The following is a 6,000-nucleotide window of genomic DNA, read 5'->3' as shown; positions in this document are numbered from 1 at the left end:
CTCCAAATCAAACAAGTTATATATGAAAAATGATCAGAAAAATCCAATTTATCCATCTGTACTATTTTCATGCATGATTAAACAAGTTAACTTGATGTTTAATGCAGAACAAGATAAAACACTTTAAAGGGCCATGTATGAGTTTGAAATTTGAATCTTTGGTTCAAATTAGTTCAAACCCTTCTGGTCTTAGTTGCATTAGCCCAACACACTCATATTGCCATGTTTCATGCATGCATCATATTGTCGCACATTGTTTGGTGATGGTTGTGTATCGGTGTTCTTTGCGGCAGGTTCTGCCTCCGAGGAGTACCGTGATTACCCTAGCGAAGAACCATATCAGTGCATCGAACCATCAGGCAAGCAACCAACCATTTGATCATATCGATACAATCCCATGTTCTCGCTCTTGCTCTCTTTTACTGCATTAAGACAACGCGTTTCAAACTGCTGTGTGCTGCGGTAGCTGAACCCATTTCCTCTGCATGACCTGTCATTGCCACAGTAACTAGATGAAACCCACTAGCATGTGTAGGAGTTGATTGAGCCATATGTATGTGTTGTTCCTACCTTGCTATGCCTGCTATGCTTAGAGTCCTGTTAGGTCTAGTTCATCTGGGTGATGGGCTAGAGTGAAATGATTATGTCGGTAATGAGAGTGGTGTGGTGAACACGATTTGGTAAAGGTATTGATGAGAGGCCATGTAGGCGTACATGGTGGGTTGTTTCATTGAAGCCGACCTTAAGCACTGAGATCTGTATGTGTGATTTAAGAATCAGCTACTACCATACATTGGGCCCGAAACCAATGGACCCTCTCTACTTCTTATTCACCCTAGTTCTCTGTCCAGGAGTTGCAAGTAGTTTCTGGTGTTTGTAGCCTACTGGAGGCCGTGGACAGCGCTGACCGTAGGGGTGGGCTGTGATGCGGTAGGTACGTGGCACGGTGTATCGAATACCCGTTAGGTATCTCGGGAACCCTATACACATCGTTCGGGGCCGTATGGGAAACCTTGGCCGGACTCCCTACGGATGGAACCTGGATAGGCGATAAACCTGGATTAGAGACTTAGGTGATTAGGTAGGTCGTGGCCGACACCCACGTTGGGCTTCCGCTTGAAGGTTGCCGAGTACATGTCGTGTAAACGACGGTAAGTGGTGAGAGCGTGTATGAAGAAGTACACCCCTGCAGGGTTATCATGATCTATTCGAATAGCCGCGTCCGCGGTAAAGGACTACTTGGTTGCCTATACAGTTCATAGACAAGTAAATGGAAACTACTAAAAGCCTCAAGATAAGTGTGAGTGCCGAGGATGGCTCTTCCGTAGGAAGACGGAGGTGGATCCTCGGTAGTGTATTGAAGTGGTGAGTAGTGGACTCGTGTGCGCAAAACCATTTCAAGTTGGAGTCTCATAGGATAGCCTAGCCAAGAGTCAAAACTGGCTTGCTGCAATAACCCCACCAACCCTTCTTGATAATGTGCATGTATGTAGGATCTAATGTAAGTCTTGCTGAGTACCTTTGTACGCATGTTGCTATAATTTACATTTTTACAGAAGACGCTGCAACCCCTTCTGATGGGTTCTTCGTAGACGTTGACATCAATGAGTAGGCTAAGGCCCAGGTGGTGATCCTGAGCTTGTGAAGGACCACGTAGTATAGCTAGGCTTTCCAAGCCTCTTTTATTTTACTAGTTGTCTGTACTCAGACAAGTTACTTCCGCTGTTGGTTTGTATGACTATATGACTTGAATGATGGGTCGTGTGACCCGTACTTATGTGTATGTTATGTATGGCTCTCTGAGCCTTAAATAAAGTACTTGTGTCGTAGAGTCATGTTGTGATGCCTTGTTGTATTTGCACATATCGAGCATATTGTGTGTATGATTGAAATGCTTGGTATGTGTGGGATCTGACTATCTAGTTGTTTATCTTTAGTAGCCTCTCTTACCGGGAAATGTCTCCTAGTGTTACCACTGAGCCATGGTAGCTTGCTACTGCTCCGGAACACTTAGGCTGGCCGGCATGTGTCCTTCTTCGTTCCTGTGTCTGTCCCTTCGAGGAAATGTCACGCATTGAGTACCGGAGTCCTGCTAGCCCGCTACAGCCCGGTTTACCGGAGTCCTACTAGCCCAGTGCTACAGCCCGGACCCACTTGCTGATGACCGACACGTTCGTTGCTGGGTCATGGATGCCTGTCCCTGTAAGTCTGTGCCACTTTGGGTTTACGACTAGCCATGTCAGCCCGGGCTCCTTATCATATGGATGCTAGCGACACTATCATATACGTGTGCCAAAAGGCGCAAACGATCCCGGGCAAAAGTAAGACGACACCCGTGGGAATACCGTGCGTGAGGCCGCAAAGTGATATGAGGTGTTACATGCTAGATCTATGTGGCATCGAGTCGGGGTCCTGACAAATCTCTTCATGAATGGAAGGGGTAGTATGAATTTCTTCAGAGCCCATTAGAACTTCAGTTGGTGCTGGGGACTGGGGAATTTGTTGGAGTGGTGTGAACAGAGGAGAGTTGGGTGCTTACTATCCCAAAAATCATCGTTCATCACAGGTGTGGTGCTCCCAATGTCTACATCCTCATCCTCTTCCATTTCTTCAATGCCGGCCTCTTCAGCTGTGAACTGAAGCGTTGGCGATGATACCTGGGGAGTTGAAGTGATAGCATCCACTTCAATTTCTTCATCCATCTGCTCTGTGGAAGCAACAGGGGGATCTTCTTCAGCAGATTCATCAGGAATCTCATAATCTTCACCAAAAGGAACAAGTTCCTTTGATGGCATGCTTGAGAGAGGAACAACATCGATAGGGTTCTCAATAGAGCTCGTCAAAAACTTCGCCTTCTTGGGTACTGAAGATTCTGAGAAAATAGATGCTTTCCTTTTCTTCAGAGCGGCTCTCTCCGCAGCTTTTGTTTTCTTCACTTCCAGAGCAGAAGGAAGAATTGGGCTTGGTGTTGGTGCAGGCGGAGCAGAGGGAATTGGATCAATTTCTTCAGGCACAACTGATGTAGTTGGCCTATCTTGTGCAGTTTCTTCATGCACAGCTTCAGATTCTTCAGCCGTCCTGACTTGTTCTTCAGGCGCAACACTAGTGGTTGCCCTGGCAGTTTCTTCAGCGACTGGTATTTCTTCAGCCCTAGTGCTAGCATCAGCAGCGTGATTTTCATCAGCGGTGCTGGCATGTCCTTCAGTCGGCTAGGCAGATGCTTCAGTCGGAGTGACTTCAATGTGTGCAGGATCAGCAACATTTGAAGTGAATTTCTTCACCATTTTGACGAATCTGACCTTGGCTCTCAGCCATTCAGCCTTATAGGCATCAAATTCATCACTGAGCTCTTTGATGTCAGATTGCATAGCAATGAGTTGCTCAGGCGATAACCTCAGAATGTTATCCTTCAGATAGCACTGCTTCTTGTACTGGCCTTTCTTGGCAGCTCTGGCTTGATCAAATTTCCACTTTTCTTCAGTAATGAATGTCGTCAACATGTGACTTTGTCCAGGTGTGAGGTTTAGCTCTGGCAGAGGAGTATTTGGATCTTTGTGCCAGAGGTTAATGAAATCCAGGATCTTCTTTGGATCCAATAGAAGAGGAACAATACTTCCTTTGGCTCTAGCGGCCCTTTGCATTCTATCTTGGACGATATCAGCCAATTCATCATCATCAGCCTCATCATCATCAGAAGGCACTTGAAAAGCAACTTGTTTCTTGTGAGGACTTGGTCTAGTGCCTCGTCCTAAAGTGGCCTTAGTCTTCAGCAGAGTTGGGCTCTTTGAAGATAGATGAGGAACTGAAGAACTTGCTAAAGCTGCTGAGGCAATTGAGATGCTTGTGGTCCTTTGGCATGAGGCGAGATGCACAGGTGCTGAGGACTTTGTCGAAGGAGCTGAGGGTTTTGAAACCCGAGGAACTGGTGCAGCCTAAGGAACTGGGGCAGCCTGAGGAATTTTCCTTGATGGCACAAAAGAGCCTGGCCGTGAGGGCATTGCTGAGGAAGTCGGTTTTCGAGCAGGCTTTTTGGGCATGGCCTTCTTGCTCGTGGTGGCCTCAGCAGCGGCAGCGGCAGAGTCTTCGTTGAATTTCTTCACTGCTTCTTTGACCTGCTTGGCCAACTTAGCTTGCCGCCTAGCCCATTCGTCAGCATAATCCTCACCATGTTTAAGGCTTGTTGGATCAGCTCTTTAGCCAGGTGCCAAAGGAGGTCTTGAGCATGGAGGGTGAACAGCGAATTTCTTCATATATTTAGGAGTGACATATCTGTACTCCCTCCATTCTCGTAACCATCTTCTTTCAATCCTCTGTATGCGCACTTTGCGCTCATTCTTGGTTTCTTTGTCGTAAGTTGCCTCATCAGGCGTGCAGTACCCTGAGTAAATGTCATCAGGGATCTCAAACGCAGTGTTGACTTCCAATTTCTTTCCTCCTTTCTGAGGCCTTTTACCATCTACCATTTTCTTCAGCTGAGGAATTTGAACAATAGAGTTCTCTGAGGAAGTATGCAGCTTTTCTTCGAGGAACGCTGCAAATGAATTAAGTTGATGAGAACCTAGTGATTCAGCAGCTGACATGTGTACCTGTGAATAGAGTATAGGTGCGAAGAATTTGGAGATGTCATATGTGCTCTCAGAAATTTTTGCAAAACAGAACAAGTTTGAGGAAATTGACCAGTTGTGTCTTGAAGAATTTCACTAAGCGTTCTATGTCTTAGGTTCCAGAGTTGTGCGGATTGTGAGATTCACACAACTGAGGAATCATGAAGAAAAACGTCACTTAGAGAAACATATCAAGAGCAGAAGATTTGTGCTAGGTGTTTAGAGTGTGGAAGTTGAGGAATAAACACCTTTTGAAGATTTGATGAAAATCATCAGTAGTAATAAAGGCAGTAAAAGTAACTTTTAATTACCCTTGACGAAGAACATGACGAACTGGAAGTGTAGATTGAGAAGTTTGTCAGCTCAGATCTTCCACGCCCTAACTTGGCGGCGGAAGACGTCTACGGCAGCGGCGGAGAGAAGATATCCGCGGCCGGTGCGAGTACGACGCGACGAGGTTGAGGCAGTGAAGCTCTTCCTCACCGGCGACGACGGAAGTAGCGGCGGCGCTAGGTTTTGAGAGCTCGAGCGAGGGAGTGAGGTAGAGCGGAGTAAAAACGAAGTAAGGAGGGGAGGGGGTATTTATAGCTGAGGTGAAAACCCGCTCGTCTGAGGAAATTGGACGAACATGCCCCTGACCCTTCTCATTCGCGTGACATGTGTCACCCACGTACTGAGAGGTGGCGATCGTGAGATCGTGGGTGAATAGATAAGTTTATCATGGGATGTGTAACGGTTTGAGCGGCAAAAGCCGAAAATTCAGATAAGAATATTTTGAAGTTTCATTCGCAGTTTCTTCTGCTGACAAGGACACAGTGAAGAATTTGAACAAGTTTCAAATAGAACACACATGAAGAATTTGTGAACAGACTGGATTGAGTTTAGCATAGAGGGGGAAAGGGTCCGATCACATTCACTTAGCAGAAAAGTCAACTTGAAGAATTAGCAATAAGTGAATGATGTATAGGACATAAAAACTCAAGAATATATATAGTCAATGAAGAACAACGACGGAAGAAGTGAAGACAACGTAAAGTTGAAAATTTTAAAAACTGAGGAATTTCAAAAATGAAGAAAAACTCAAATTGAAGATTTTCAGCTTTGGTTGGTGGCGTAACCCACCGTATAAGAATGATAATTTCAGACACCGCGTACAATTGTCGTAGGGTTCTGAGAATCAATTTCTTCATTAATTTCTTCACACTTAGAGGGTTAATCTTCATTGATTGAAGAAAAACGTTACTTTGTGTGTTGCACATCTAAGTCATCAAGTCAGCATAAGTGTTAGGATGTGTGTCCCATTCAAAGAACATTCGAAGATTCTAGGATATTTAGCTCACACCGCAACTTGCTAAATCTCTTCTCATCCAAGGGCTTTGTGAAGATATCGGCCAGC

This window comes from Triticum dicoccoides, chromosome 6B (genome assembly GCF_002162155.2).
Source record: "Triticum dicoccoides isolate Atlit2015 ecotype Zavitan chromosome 6B, WEW_v2.0, whole genome shotgun sequence".
Taxonomy (NCBI): domain Eukaryota; kingdom Viridiplantae; phylum Streptophyta; class Magnoliopsida; order Poales; family Poaceae; genus Triticum; species Triticum dicoccoides.
This window is presented reverse-complemented; position numbering follows the sequence as displayed.